Genomic DNA, 16618 nt, shown 5'->3' on the forward strand with positions numbered 1-16618 from the left:
GCAAAAAAAAGAGAAAAAAGTGGTTTCAGCTTTCCTATTCCTTCATCCACATTCACGAGATGATCCTTTTGAGCTCAGCATTAATTAATCCAGATTGTATGTGCAGTCACTTAGAATTCTTACATCTATACGTGAAAGGGCTATGTATATATGACACATATTCTCTTCCTTCCAACAATAAACCAGAGTTTTAATAGTAGGAAGGGAAAACCAGTCCATATTTAGTGAGCCCTATTCATGAGATTTGATGGGTCCATATATGTCTATATGTGAGGGTCAGAGCAGAGCCTAGTTATATAGAATCATAACATTGTGGTGTTAGAAGATACATCCAGGGTCATCTAGTCTGCAGTTGTTGTTGTTGTTTAGTCATTTAGTTGTGTCCAACTCTTCATGACCCCATGGACCAGAGCACGCCAGGCACTCCTGTCTTCCACTACCTCCCGCAGTTTGGTCAAACTCATGCTAGTAGCTTCGAGAACACTGTCCAACCATCTTGTCCTCTGTCGTCCCCTTCTCCTTGTACCCTCCATCTTTTCCAACATCAGGGTCTATTCCAGGGAAACTTCTCTTCTCATGAGGTGGCCAAAGTATTGGAGCCTCAGCTTCATGATCTGTCCTTCCAGTGAGCACTCAGGGCTGATTTCCTTAAGAATGGATAGGTTGGATCTTCTTGCAGTCCGTGGGACTCTCAAGAGTCTCCTCCAGCACCATAATTCAAAAGCATCAATTCTGCAGTACAGGAATCCTCTAAAGAAGGAGTTTTGCAATGAAATTGCAAGTGACTCCTAATTGCAGGGAAAGAACCTCTGTACCCACAACTTACAAACATAGGAGCTTCATACCACCATTTCATGAACACAGAGAGGTTGGGAGAGCAGGAGAAGGGACAATCCTAATTCCTACTCCATAGCAGCCTTAAGTATATGCCCTCTGTATTTTTGGTAACGACACTACAACCTAATCTACCTCACAGGGATGCTGTGAGGATAAAATGGGAAGGAGCAGAACTAGGGTTGCCATGTACAGGGCCATCTTAAGCATATCCGGCGCCCTGGTACAAAGCTCCCTCCGGCGCCCCCCCATTTCCCAGTTTTTTTTTTTAGGGAGGACAGCGCTGCTGGCAGGGCTGGAGGACGTGGGCAGTGGCTGGAGGGTGGCTCCTCCGGCGGGGAAGAGGCGGAGGCTGGACGTGGCACTTCCTGGCTCAGCTGGCTGCTTCATGTCGTGGTGGCCACGGCAGACGGAGGCTCCAGGCGTGGCGCTGCTTCGGCACGGCATGGCAAAGGTTGGCGAGGGTGGTGAGCTGATGCCAGGAGGTGCCACATCCAGCCTCTGCCTCTTCCCTGGCGCCCTGCAGAACTTGGTGCCCTGGCACCCCACGCAACTAGCCTCTATGGGTAAGACACCCCTGGCCACGTGCCCCCTTTTTCCAGGACATGTCCTCTTGTTGCAGGGGTAAAATTTGAGACAAATTGCATTTATTTGCTTTGAATGGCCGCCATAGAGTCCTCTTTTTTTGTTCTTCAAAATATGGCAGCACTAACCTTGAGCTCCTTGGATGAAAAGTTGGATATAAATGCAGCAAACAAGCAAATAAAAACGTCTACTGCCCTCCAACCTTCCCCTCCTGATCCTCCACTCCAAAGAAAGAGAATGAAAGCATCAGAAAAAGTCTTCTTTAAATGGGAAGTCAGAAAGTTTGAAAGGTTTAGAAGTATGCAGAAAGGCAAGTTTTAGAGGGTCAACTAATTTTTTTTTGTGGGGGGTGTGTTACATCTGAGGTAGTAAAAAGTTCATGATCTGATGTAAGCTAAGGGTGCTTTCAGCTTATGTTTCTTGAATAGCAACTCCTCCTCCCACCCCATAGCTCTGAACCAGAGAAGAGTTTCAAAAGAAACTTATAATATCTCACCAGGAAATCTACTGTTCAACATGGGGAAAGTTAGAAACCACACTGTCTGAAGTATATATTCTGTGTAGAATATAAAGTTTAGATTCTGGCCACAACCCCTGCGCTAGAAACAGGGAGGGCATGGAGTCTTTGACAGAATATGGAATGTGTACCTTTAAAAGTGGAAGATGAATAAATCTACTTTTGAAACATGAAAGAGTAAGTGCTAAAACAATAACACAAAGTTTTTAAAGAGTTATCCAACCCACCCCCCAATTCATCCCACCTGTCAGTATTTACTATTGATACTTCTGACTTTCTGGTACCCCCCCTAGTTTTACCTTTTTGGGATAGCTCCTTAGCAAGGGCTCTGTTTGCTCCTCAGAGTAAACAAAGGCGAAATCTTGCAGAGGTGGAGTTAGCAGCCTGACATTTCACACACAGGAAATCCTGAGGCACATTTTGAACTCTAAATACTGTGTACCATATTATAGGACCATTGTGTTATTACAGTATACTTTGGCCCAGAGAACAAATGCACTGCATCTTTTAAATCAACAAACATGGCGTGATATTTCAGTGTCAATGAACTTAGGGAGCTAGCTAGAACTTTCACAGGCTGTGGCACCCAGCTACCAGATTCAGAGGCACCAAGATTACTCTAAGATGCCAGGCCAGGATAAACACAATACTTTCTCAAGGAGGTTATAAACATAAACATAAGCATACAAACCCAGGAAAAAGGCTAACAGCGGAAAGATATGCTTAGGAATTTGACTACAGAATAGAAAATAACAAAACTAGCTTGCCTCACCCTTAAACTAAGCATCAGAGTCATGGATTCCACTAAACCAGTAATTGGCATCTAGGCACACATAGGTGCTGAAATCCACAATCCTCATCCAATTGGGGGCCATCAGATCAATGTCAAAGACCATTTTATGCACACACACACACACATGACTGGATACAGGAGGGTAAGTTTTACTTAGCTGATCAGGGCATGGGGGCAACTTTCCCAGCCCCAGAGGGTGTACATACGGGTTGACCATGCAGCCAATTTCTGCAGTCTTGGTTATCTTGATGCCATCTTGCATTAGGCACTCACAAGTGGAAAAGTGAACTAATTAATGGAACTCCTCCTCAGGGAATACAGTACCCAGCCATGGGAGAAACAGGACTTTCCTGGAGTGTAATGTTGGAAGCCCCTCCATTGCGGGCTCAGGTTGTATATATGTGTCAATAAGCCACATATCCTAAAGACACCACAGTTTCCGCCTTGCCTCATTTCCAAAGGAAACATGAACCCTGCATAAGTGTTTTGACCCCTGGAATCTCACACCACTCAGGGATTGGGGTGGCATGCAACAACCTGCCCAACTGAAGGTCTGTGGATCTGGTGGACAGCAACTGGGTGATGTTTGTTAGTGAAAAGTGGAGTTCAGTTGTAAATTTCCACAAACGTTTTGCAAACAATTACAGCCGTGTTGTTATTTTAGAAAAATGAAACAATTAGCCGAGACATTTGCTAATATTTCAGTTCACAGCATGAGAAGGGCCAAGGTATGTTAGCAGCCGCTCCAGTTTCTAACCACAAGTATTAATGCCAACATAGCAGGAGCTCAATTACTGGGGCCAAGGGTAGCTTCCCAGTTATGCACTTGCATTAGTCTGATTCCATCAACAATGTGGTTGTGCACTGACAACTCAGGTTATTGCTTTTTATTAAAAAAACAACAACCCCAAGGTAGCAGCAGCTGATGGAACCTTACTTAGTGGCCCATAGCTTCACAGGCAACCTTCTAAAGTAGCACATATGCTCTGCATTTTTCTCAGGTGGCTGCTTGCTGGTTTATTGTTTTATTGCTGCTCCCGTAAACTTGTCATCAAGTCCACATCCTGAAAGTGCTCCTATACTTTATCACCATCTTATTTTATATACTCATTTCTAGAGGGGAATTCCACCAAATATAGCTTCTACCATCATTCCAAAACTGCGCCTAGAATAGCTCCGCCAGTCATTTACGAAACATTTAAGGAAACTGGAGCATATATACAAGAATATGGCGGAAGGGAGAAATAGATACTGTTTCTTATATTTCTCCCTTCTGCCATATTCACCTATGTATAATATGCTGTTGATTTCTATTTGCTGCTATTATGCTTATGGTGTGTGTGTGTGTGTGTGTGTGTGTGTGTGTGTGTGTGTAGAATTAAATAAAGGCTACAAAAGCTCAGTCTGCTCAAATTTTTTCCATTTCAGCTGCTGATTCAAAGAGAAATGACCACAAACAGGGACAGGTTTAATGCATGAAAACGCTTCTTTTCTCCAAAAGAAAGCAAAAAAGCGAACCAGCAACCTTAGAGCTTTTTAAAAATCAAGAAAGAAAAAAGAACAAGGATTGAGCTCAGCCACTGAGTGCAATCTCCTTTTTGATCCCTGGTTCACTCCCCAACTTTTCTCATTAAAATTTACTTCTCTTGTTGGTAAATGTCAAATAGGGCAATACTCCTGTAAAAGACATTTTATTTTACTTTTATTTAAAGATTTTTGGGGAGTGACATATTCCCAAGCTGAATAAACAGGGCTTTTTTTTCAGCCGGAACTCACCGCAATTCAGTTCTGGCCCCTCTCAGATGGGCACCATTGCCATTCTAAGAGAAGAAGGTGTTCATTCTAAGAGAAGAAGAGTGTTCATGGTGAGTTCTTTTTCTAGAAGAATAGCACTGCTTACACGGAGTCTCATGATGGTCACTCAGAGCCGCTAACCAGACTCTTATCTTTACCTTGGCACCTGATTTCAGCTGGACTAAAGCCTTGCCAAGCCTTCTGTTCTCATGTTCCAGCAGGGAGTCCAGGCGGACTGAGGCATGCCAACCCTTAAAGCAGATAGATATTCAGGACTGCTTGCCAGGCATGGCCAACCTTGGCCCTCCAGCTGTTTGGGGACTACAGTTCCCATCATCCCTGACCACTGGTCCTGTTAGCTAGGGATGATGGGAGTTGTAGTTCCAAAACAGCTGGAGGGCTGAGGTTGGCCATGCCTGGCTTAAACACCCACGGTTTCCTTGATCAAAGTTTGCTTCCATTCCACTCCACAGTTTGTGGCATTATGCCTTTAACTGTGCAGGCAAATTTGCCCCAGAAATTGAGCTGAGTAACATACCCTATCTTCTTTCATGTTCATACTTATTCACTGTGTTGCATGTATATTGCACCTTTCTTACTTCACAAAATTCAGGTTTTGCTATGGCTGGTTTCTCATCTGGCCACTGACTATATCCAGCCCTAATTAGTTTCAGCATGATTGCATCATGCTAGATTTTGTTCTTGTACAGAATTGTCCTTGCAGGACATGATCATTCCCCTTTGCTCAGAAAAAGAAAAAAATCTTAATTGCCTCCAAGGAAATGTATACAATACATACACTGTAGGGAAGATTTAACTAGCAAAATAAAAGAATCTGGCTGCTCTTAGGAGGTCATTGAAGTTTACACTTCAGGGCAGGGCATGATTTGCAACTTTTCCTAGGTCAATGTAGTTTACTTCTTACCATAAAAGGAGAGGAGTGGAAAGACCTTGTACCTACAGAGAATGGAGAGAGCTAGCTCAGCAAACACATGAAAAACATTGCCCGTCTTGTATTTCCATCAGGGTCTATCAATCATGTTTGCCCAGGGCTTCGGAGACATCAAGGTTATCATCATAGTGAAGAATTTAAATATAATCTTAGGTGACTAAGATGCAATCATGCAATACTAGTTGCAAGAGATAATCATGATGACAACAACATAGCTGGGCTGCATCTTACACAGGGGTTTGGCTCCAAGAGTAATGCATATAGTAAAAAACTGCATATGGCAAAAATTGTGTTAACCTTGGAACCACCCTGTGGCTAGCTAGCCTGCCTTCTATAAAGTAGTTGGTGGGGGGAAAGAGAGAGAGAACACTGCTACCTGTCCCAGAGCTGGTTTGTTGAACAGACCTTGCCTGGAAACAAGACTAAGAGCTTAAAGTTATTTTCATGCCAGGTCTGCTTGGGCCTAAGGTAAAGGGACCCCTGACCATTAGGTCCAGTTGTGGCTGACTCTGGGGTTGTGGCGCTCTTCTTGCTTTGTTGGCCAAGGGAGCCGGCATACAGCTTCTGGGTCATGTGGCCAGCATGACTAAGCCGCTTCTGGCGAACCAGAGCAGCGCACGGAAATGCCGTTTACCTTCCCATTGGAGCAATACCTATTTATCTACTTGCACTTTGATGTGCTTTTGAACTGCTAGGTTGGCAGCAGCAGGGACTGAGCAACAGGAGCTCACCCCATTGCGGGGATTTGAACTGCCGACCATCTGATCAGCAAGTCCTAGGCTCTGTGGTTTAACCCACAGCGCCACCTGCGTCCTGCTTGGGCCTACTCGGCACAAAAAGAGCATTTAAGTTCTCGGCCTTGTTTCTTGGGCAAGGCCTACTCAGTGCGCCAACCCTGGGAGTGTTAGGGATGCCTTTGGGCTGACTTCCTGCAAAATCTTGAGAGAGCACCCCTACCTTGCCCACGTATACTTGAAATCACACAAGCTAAGTGCGCATAAGATCCTGGCATTCTGTTTTTTTTAAAAAATAAATTTTTATTCATTTTCCAAACACATAATAAAAAACAAACAAAGCACAAAACAAAAACATACAAACACTTAAACATGTATAATTTCATACTCTTATTTTCGTGCACCTTCTTTCCCCTGACTTCCCCATACCTCCCTTTCGCTGCATCCTTGTTTTACATTTCTTTAGCAACTCCTCCAGTCAATTAACTTTTTGATTCCCTTTCATTAAATTTTCTTTAACTTAATAGTTACAGCTGTAATTCTCTATTTCTTATTCCTTGACATCTTAACACTCCTCAACTTTACAACAGTTTTTAAGATATATTTTAAATTTCTTCCAGTCCTCTTCCACTGTCTCTTTCCCCTGGTCACGGATTCTGCCAGTCATCTCTGCCAGTCCCATGAAGTCAATCACCTTTGTCTGCCATTCTTCCAGAGTAGGTAGTTCTTGCGTCTTCCAATACTTTGCCAGAAGGATTCTTGCTGCTGTGGTGGCATACATAAAAAACGTCCTATCCTTCTTCAACACCAATTGGCCAACCATGCCCAGGAGAAAAGCCTCAGGTTTCAAGATCCTGGCATTCTGTAATCATAATAATAGAACACCATCAGTGTGCATGGAGTGCACAATCTCCACTAGGACTGTACAAAATCCAATGAAGGAAAAATAGCTTATATCGTAGTGATCATAAGTGGCTCATTGCTATGGTGATAGAAGTGCCGGATTCTTTGAGGGGTGGTGGTCTGAGAATAGCGACTGGTGTGGCCAACTGCAGTGTTTTGTTCTTCTGTAATTTCCACAAGAGAATAACTGAGGGCAAATGGAAATGTGCATAAGTGAGACAGTAGCAGTCCTTATATAAGGACTACATCGCCTTCAGTTTTATGTGGGGGTTGGCCTGACCGCATCTAGTTCCCCCTCATCTGAAGGGGAAAAACGTTGTCTCTGTCTCATGAGGTACATTCTTAGCACAGGAAAAACATTCTTATGCTCTCATACAAATGCCATCATATGCTGTTCACATCATGGCACACCTCCCTCACAAAGACACTAGGAAGGCTAGACAGTTACATATGCATGGTGGGGAGTGTTATGTTGGCTCCCCTTCCTCTCCCAGCCCACACATTCTCCCATCTTCAACTTTTGACAGTGTGTAAAAGGACTCTATATGTGTATGGATATAGGCACCCAAAATTCCTCCACTCAAGAGGGGTGGGAGGGAAATGCATGGAGCTTTAGGTACATACATTGCTCCGCACAGAGCATGAACCCAGGGAAACGTGAATGAGGGGCATATCCCCATACAGGACCTCTTGTTTCAATGTGTGTGGGCAGAAGCACCTGAACATGGCTTCTGTCACCTCAGTTATACGTAGAGTGTTTGAATCTTGAGACACATGTCCAATTCTGAGGCAATACGGTGGTCATGGAAGGATTGTGTCTCTTCAGAATGATATGTATGTATCAGCCACAGATTACACTTTCTGAAGGGAGGACAGCATTAAGTGGCCACATAAAGATTTGTGTATTGTGGCATGAACTTATTCAGTCTATTATGCCCCTCTAATTATTTTTATTTTCTATCCACATCAGAAAGGTAAAAGTGTAGAGAGGGGCAATACTGTAAGTCTATAGTTGGGGGGGGGGGACGGAAACAGTAAAGAATATTGAGATACCTTAAAGACTAGCGGACGTATCATGACATATGCTTTTTGTGGACTGTAATGCCAGAATAAATTGATTAGCTTCCAAGATTCTGTTGCTTTTACTGAAGCAGACTAACAAAACTATAAGACTGGAAGTCATTCCCTTCCTGAAATGATTGTGTGTGTGTGTGGTAATAATAATAATAATAATAATAATAATAATAATAATTAGAAAGGAAGACTATTACTCCTCTGATATACTTCCAGTACCTGGAAATCTCTCATCAACCATATTCACTGACAGTCAAAATAAACAGCAAAAATAAGTTGAGTGACTGGGATCTGGGGGCATCATCATACCAGTTTCATGGCAGACTAAAGATGTTTTTAAACAGCGCAAAGCCTGACTCAAACTGTCAATTCACAAGGGGAGATTTGGAGCCCTACATTTACCTGAAATCAGATTTTTTTTTATCTTTGAAACACTCAGCGGGTGAGAAATGTCTGTAAAAAATCTTAATGGGTGTGATGATTATACTGCTGCAAGGAAGTTCATTCTCTTCAGTGACCTCCTGTATTCTAAACTTGTAAAGCAGGAGAGAAACCTGACACACCTGATTCTAGGCTGCATCTTGGGGCTCTTTCAGTCATGAAAATTTCTTAACTCTCTAATCGTGAATTGCTCTCTCCATATGGAAAAAGAGAGTTGTACTGGTCATGTTAAAAATCAGCAGAGGTGCTTTCTGTGACTTTATAGCTTTGCGAAGCAGTGTCTGAACGCATGCAAGGATGCCAAGATAAGAGAAAGATAATTTTTCCATTGATAAAAAAGTGTCACATATAAAGGCAGCCTTCTGTTTACATTTTCAGGACAAGGACACTGTCTTATGAGCTCAATTTCTGTGCAAATGTAATGGGAAAATGACAGTACATATAAATTAACTGGGGGGAGCGGAATCCACAAGCAGAGAGATTATGCATATTTGAGTTTCCAGAATATTTTATAAACTATGGATACATTGTTAAGATAACCTTGCACACACATATATGTAATGTTTAACTTAGAAATCACCAGCAGACATCTGGGTTTGTGATGGCTGATGGGAATGTTCCCTCAGTATTTCCCCTGGTGGTGCATACTGGGAAGGAAAGTCTAATGAGTCAAATTATTGCATTAATAACCTGACAGGAAATTATGGAAGCTATCTGTGTTCATAAAAGCAATCAGCATGGATCATGTGATCAATAACCAAAAGGGCCCATTAGGAATTATATCAGCTTAGTCATTTGGGTGCAGCACTAATAAGTAATGCATTTGTTCTAATGTAGAAAAAACCACAATGACATTTTTTGCTCCCTTACCTGTACAGTTCATTAGAAACACGTTTCATTGATTTTGAAGGCTAACCCAGCAAACCCAGCCTCGTGCAACTATATTACAGCTACCAAGGTCAGAGGTGTTTAAAAAAGATTTTAGGTTTACGACATATTATAAAATATACTCCAACAACAGAAGAAAAATAAACTTAACAAGGTCGTTGCAAAGAGCCTAGGATAACTGAACATCTTACAAATTAGCCATGACCTTGTCTGAACCAAATAATATTATGCAAGGACAGAGGAGGGAAAATGCCACGAGCCCAACAAGACTTCCCAATGTTTCATGTTAGAGTGAACTGCTTTAATAGTGGGTGTTTCTGCCACTAGCAAATCTACATTTTATTAAAGCATCACGGTAGAAGAAAGAAGAAAAGAGGAATCTGCCAACTCTCTTTATTTATTCATTTTAAACACACATTACTGTTTCTTTAGATGATTCAAAACCTCTGCAAGGAAATCCCTTTGTTGTAGTAACCATTATGTTCATTTGATTTAGTCCACAGCCTATGGTTGTGACATCTCCGACCACATTCACACTATACATTTAAAGCACTATGACACCACTCCATGACAGACAGGAAGGGGAGTGGAGCCCCTCCTACAGCCATGTGTTAGTGGGTGCAGACAAAAAGGGTTTGTGAAAGGTTTAGGGTTTCCATTTGGCCTGCTGTAAGCGAGGAGGGAGTTTAGTTTGGAGTTGGCAAGCTGCAGAGAAAGTAGACGTCAAAGCACCATGTGGGCTGACAGGCCGTTATAGTCACAGAGAGCATGGCTTTTTGCTGTTTTGGATCCAAGACTGCTGCACCTACGGGAGAAGCAGGAGATGTGAATTCACTGAACTCCTTCTGTCTAGGGCTCAGGTTGCATATATGTGTAAATAAATGGTATATCATTACAATACCACAGTCCCTGCTGTGCCTCATTGTCCAAATGGAAACATAGACCCTGATAAGTGTGCCTGGTACTCCTAGAATCTTACAATGCTCAGAGATTGGGGTGACATGAAACACACACACACACGGTTTGGAAGGTCAGCGGCAGAGTCCTACATAATTCTCCACAATGATCTGTCACAAAACTGAAAGAACTTGTATAGAGTTACATAACATTTCCTGCTATATCTTGCTCAGTTTCAGACAACATGATATGATAAAAGACACACAGATAAAATATATGTTGGTGATGTGACAATTTATTTTGTTCAATATTAATAATTATGGGAAAGAACTGAAAAAAGCACTATTGACATATGGAAGACTAGTTGGTTACTAGATTATATTTCTATATCCAAATGATATACTGTATCTGTTGATGAATTCAGTGAACAGGGCTGGCTATGTTTTAGCACAGTTTTGCATATCGATTCGTTTGTATGATAGAGTTGCAAGGGCTTGTCACAAACAAAGTTATTCACCTCCTATCACTATAATAAATTTCCTTGCGGGAATAATTCTTTTATTTTTTAGAGAAAAGAGTGGAGGAATAGAAGAGCAAACTTGCATATCTCACAGAACTGTTTTATAAATGCAAAGCCATACATCGAAGCTCAGGAAAGTTGCTTAATGTATAGTAACTATATTCCTTCCCACCCACTCACGTGCAAATTTCAAATGTTTGTGTGGTGAATCTGAAAGATGCCCAGGCTGGAAAGGATTAACTAGGCAGCACTGCATCCTCTGCTTCCTTCAACTTTAAGAGCATAGCTTCCTGATGTTTCATCAAGCTCGGCCCTTGAATCACCTCAGCTACGCTGTGGATGATTTCCTCATTCTGAATCTCTCCCACGTCGAATGAACACTGTCACAAGGTGGAAGTGACTTCATCTCAAGACAGTCACAGCCTTACCTAAAAAAACACAGGTTTATTCACCAATGAAGAACAAAGGTCACAGTACCTGGAAATACAGAACATGATAATCATAAGGAATCACAATATTTTTCAAAATATAAACAACAACAGCATAATGCTGCCTTGCCATAAGCAATTATGACCATGGATGAGGAGCCTGTGGCCCTCAAGATGTTGCTAGACTACATCCCCCATCACCCTGGAACAGTGGCCATGCTGGCAAGGCTGATGGGAGCTGATGTCCAGCAGGTTCACTATCACTGAATAAAATGGTAACATCCCCACCTGCACTAGGCTTGGAAACTTGAGCTCTTGGATTTATGGTAGCAGCAGTAACATTTCTGTTTAATAAACGTGGTTATGCACACCCAGTGCTAGATTTACGTATAAGCTAAACAAGCTATAGCTTAGGGCCCCACTCTCTTGCCCCCCCCAAATTAGAAAACCAACAACTGGATGTACATTTCCAAAATATAAGATAAAAACAAATAAAATAAAACCTGCATACAGCAACAGTGTTTTGTGTTGTGTATGGCCCTATTTGGTCCATAAATTACCATATAGCATATATTCAACACACTTTTTGTTGTTGTTAACAAAGGACAGCTGGATAAATAAATGCCCCCATTACCTTCAGTAACTTAGGGCCTCATCAAACCTAATCCGGCCCTGTACACACCTGAAGCTCTGGTGAGAGATTTTAGGGGTGCCAGAGCATCTCCCAGGTTAAGTTTATTTAGGATGAAGCTCACTTAAAACTGTTGTGTTGTCTTTTTTGTGATGTATGGTTTTATTTACACACATATACAGGCTGAGTATAAGACGAACGACCTCACAGCATTTACCCTGCAATAGATAACAGTCTCCTCCCTCAGGTTTCCAGGCAGGCTCCTTAATCCTCTAGCACTGGATCCTCACAGAGAGCAAAACCAGGCCCCTTTTGTGTTTGCAAGTCCAGCTCCAAGATAAGACTGAATATTCTTTTTTCACTCTCACTCCCAGCCAGTGGGGGAATGGGAAAAAGCTGAACTCTGATTCCTAAATGGCTCTCTCCTTTCAGAATCACCTAAGGCTATGGGCTGCTTTGCTAGAACCATCAAAGTAACATCTAGCATATCTGCTCGTTCCCATTGGAGCAATCCTAAGTGTAGGATGTTGGCGAAATTTACAGCTGCTCAAATTAAGCTGGTGTAAATTATTCCTGTTCCAAACTTTGTTCAGGGGTGTAGCTGCTGCCACCTGAGCCAGGTCTAAGCCTGGGCAAGGGGAAACAAGCTTTTACAATAGAGTCTGACTCACACCACCCTTTTCCTTCTTCTTTGGCGATCACTCGTAGCCGAGTAAGATTGTCTTCCATAAACACAGTTTTTACAGTGAGTCCATAAGTGACTGTGGAGGCCAATTCTGGATCCACACGTCCTTCCACAGTGGGAACATAGGTTTCTGGGCGGGAGTTGATCACGGTGAGGATTTGCCAAGCATGCCTTCCTCTTAGCACATTTCTCCCTTGCATTCTGAGTTTCAGCGTCTTCAAAGTCCATGACACCTTTGGTAAAGGCTGTTCTCCAACTGGAGCGCTCGCAGGCCAGTGTTTCCCAGTTGTCGGTGTTTATACTACATTTTAAAAGATTTTCCTTGAGAGAGTTTAAACCTCTTTTGTTGACCACCAGCATTATGCTTTCCATTTTAAAGTTCAGAATAGAGTAGTTGCTTTGGAAGACGATAATCAGGCATCCGCACAACATGACCAGTCCAATGAAGTTGATGTTGAAGAATCATTGCTTTAACACCAGTGATATTTGCTTCTTCCAGTACACTGACATTAGTTTGTCCGTCTTCCCAAGTGATGTGTATAATTTGTCGGAGACACTGTTGATGGAATCTTTTGAGGAGTTGGAGATGGCGTTTATAAGTGGTCCACATTTCACAAGCATACGGTAAGGTTGGTAGTTCCATAGCTTTGTAAAAAAGCATTTTGGTTTCCCTGCGAGCTGCACTCACAGAGCTCAGGCAATGCTGGATTTCAGAATCAATGTCAGGGATACCAGGTCACATGACTGAGCTGAACATGCCACTCCCCCCAGAATGGAACACTCATGATTGTAATCATTCCATAATGCCTGAGAAGGTTTAAAATTATTTATTGGATTTTTTTAGACCTCATGCTCCTTCCAATCTGGAGCACAGGGCGTCTTTGCATAAGAAAACATTAAATAACAAATCCCACTAGTACCGATAGGAGTGGAATAGGAGTGTGCCTCCCTTTTTCTTCTCACTGAGTCAAAATAGTGAAAACCCATGCCAGCTACCAATATCTAATTTTTACAATGGGTGAATCTGTTTCAAAAAATACATTTTGTTAAAATGCCCAGCTAACATATCCTGTTGACTGTCAATATTCAACAGCTCTGCACTTCCGTTTTTGTCTTAGCTCTCCGTGACTGTAAAATATTAAACAAGAGCAGAGCATAACCTTTTGCACAATCCAGAACCAGTCCAAGCCAGAATTATTTCAGAAAGTACATCATCTGTGTCTCAGTGCATCGTTCAGTCTGCCCACAATGTTCATCACATTACAGGCTTTGCAGGAAGTAAAAGAAACTCTCTCTCTTTTTTTATAGCTTTATTCAGACTTTTCAAAATACAATAATACAGAGAATAATATAGATAGTAATAAAGGTATAAAGAGAGAAAGAAAAAACAGAAAGAAATAGGTAAAAAAGACTTTCAACATATACAATAATTCTTCAGAATACTCAAATGTTCCATCTAGATTAACATCCAGCAGTTCCCCCCTCTGTAAGGTGATATTTTTCCAGTCATCAATCCAGGACTCTCCAGTTCATTGATTTCTTTCAATACAAGAAGTTCAAAGGAGATTCTTCTATAGTTATTATATATAATAGTCCACAACAGTTGTCTAGTCCAACATCATATTACCTCCAATAGCGTATTAAGAAACATTCAATCCTTATTTCTTATTTCCTCCAAATTTCTTCACTGTGTTTATGTATTAGGATATCAACCCATAATTATTTATTATACAATCCTTAATTCACACCTAAGTCCTCACCTTCCAATCTCATTTCCTGTCAACCATGTTTATCAATACTTTAAAATAATAATTCAAATTTCCACCTCTCCCTTTTCCAATATTTTCCCAGAAAAGTTGCAAGAAACTCTCATGTGGTGTCAGGAAGGGTGTTTCTGAGTTGTTCAGTAAGTGAGGCACTTGTCTCATGAACTCATTCTTCACAGTTTCCATATATTGTTGCCTTTGCCATTATCTGCAGTTCAATTCAATAAATAAACAAACCAGGGAAGACCATTAGCTTCAAAAGGCCTGCCAGCCAGATGAATGGCATCAATCCCTTCCCCCACATAAAATGATGAAACTGATGGAGAATTCCAGAGAACTCAAAAGCTTGCATACTATTTTGTGATTTTTGATTGGTTTAAGAAAGATATTGCCCTAATATGAGTTTTCAACAGTCACATTAGTGGTCAGAATATTCATTGGTAAAATATGCTTTTGCACTGCATTTTTTAAAAAATATCCAACAGGAAAAGGGTTCATTCATGAAACCTGCTGGCTGGCCCCGGGGACGTTATCATCCCTCATAGGAACATTGGAATCATATACCAAGTCAAACCATCGGTCCATCTCCCTCAGTACTGTTTATATGGACTGGCTGCAGCTCTCCAAGGTTTCAGTCTAGAGACATTCTCAGACCTGCCTGGGGTTGCCAGCGATTCAACCTGGAGTTTCCCCCTGCAAGCAGAAGTTCTGTCATTGAGATGTGGCCCTTCCCCACATCTAAACTTATCTCAAAGGGGCATTGTGAAGGTCAACTGAATCTCATATGCATTGCTTTGAGTTTGCTGGAAGTAATCTCTATGGCCACTAGATGGCACAGCTGTTCGGAAATACAGTGGTACCTCGGGTTAAGTACTTAATTCGTTCTGGAGGTCTGTTCTTAACCTGAAACTGTTCTTAACCTGAAGCACCACTTTAGCTAATGGGGCCTCCTGCTGCCGCTGCGCTGCCGCTGCATGATTTCTGTTCTCATCCTGAAGCAAAATTCTTAACCCGAGGTAATATTTCTGGGTTGGCGGAGTCTGTAGTGGGTTAAACAACAGAGCCTAGGACTTGCCGATCGGAAGGTCGGCGGTTCAAATCCCTGTGATGGGGTGAGCTCCCATTGCTCGGTCCCTGCTCCTGCCAACCTAGCAGTTTGAAAGCACATCAAAGTGCAAGTAGATAGATAGGTACCGCTCCGGAGGGAAGGTAAACGGCGTTTCCGTGCGCTGCTTTGGTTCGCCAGAAGCGGATTAGTCATGCTGGCCACATGACCCAGAAGCTGTACGCTGGCTCCCTTGGCCAATAAAGCGAGATGAGTGCCGCAACCCCAGAGTCGGCCACGACTGGACCTAATGATCAGGGGTCCCTTTACCTTTACCTTACCTGAAGCATATGTAACCTGAAGTGTATGTAACCCGAGGTACCACTTTAACTGGGGAATGCCAATTAATCCTGATGTCCCCCATGGGAAACTATGAAATTAAAAATGGCTGACTGCCTGAATTCAAAAAGCGATGGACTTGTCTCACTCTGTAGCCAAAAGAGCCCCCAAGCAGAGTTTAAAGCTGAAATATATGCAATGTTTGCAAAGTGGGGAAATACCAGTTGTTACATCTGTAAATATTCCAGTATTAAGCATTCACAATGTGCTCCACCACCTCTACCCCTCTCACAGTGAATAGACCACAAACTGAAGTAAGTTCAACTGCTTTATTTACAGTAACCAGAGGTCTTACTGATGCATCATTCAACGCCACATCAGAAACAGGTAAAACGTTTTTAAAGCACAAACTACAAAAAGTATCTTCAAACATGGAGTCTGGGCACAAACCGCCAGCATCATGCGTCTGGTCAGTTACATGGTTCAAAGTGTAGAGGGAGAGAAAGGAACAGGAAACAAGGCTTACTTCCTCCCTCCCCAAAGGTGAGGCGGCATGACCTAGCCAAGCCTTCTCTAGCAGTTCACAGCTCTGTGGTCCTTAACCCCTTCATTTACTAACTAGCATAGACACGCATTGTTAGGTCTGACTGCAAAATGTCCCACAACGGTTGCTTCATTAAACTTTCACTAGCTCTGTTTGCAACTTAGGAATGAGCGAGCCCAAGGCTTCCAATATCAGGCTGCTAAGGCCATTGTGAGATGACCTCCACTGTGACGTCACCCCTTGCTAAC

At 42.3% G+C, this 16618-nt stretch overlaps 1 protein-coding gene and 1 long non-coding RNA gene across 2 annotated transcripts in view; both read right to left on the minus strand.

The window, feature by feature from the left end:
* The window catches only part of ABCB5 (ATP binding cassette subfamily B member 5), a 46137-nt gene extending 43817 nt beyond the window's left edge, over positions 1-2320 (minus strand). Inside the window, exon 1 of the mRNA XM_081883130.1 lies at positions 2236-2320. The gene's annotated coding sequence lies outside the window, so the exon portion shown is untranslated. The remainder of the gene's footprint in view (positions 1-2235) is intronic.
* An 8455-nt stretch (positions 2321-10775) lies between these two features.
* LOC309353877 lies at positions 10776-16480 on the minus strand. Its single transcript, XR_014162105.1, has 3 exons — positions 16353-16480; positions 15040-15135; positions 10776-11409 (listed from the first exon to the last, which is right to left on the minus strand). It is a non-coding gene; the product is annotated as an uncharacterized lncRNA (long non-coding RNA).
* Positions 16481-16618: the final 138 nt, after the last annotated feature.

Source organism: Podarcis melisellensis (genome assembly GCF_964234715.1).
Source record: "Podarcis melisellensis genome assembly, chromosome: 12".
NCBI lineage: Eukaryota > Metazoa > Chordata > Lepidosauria > Squamata > Lacertidae > Podarcis > Podarcis melisellensis.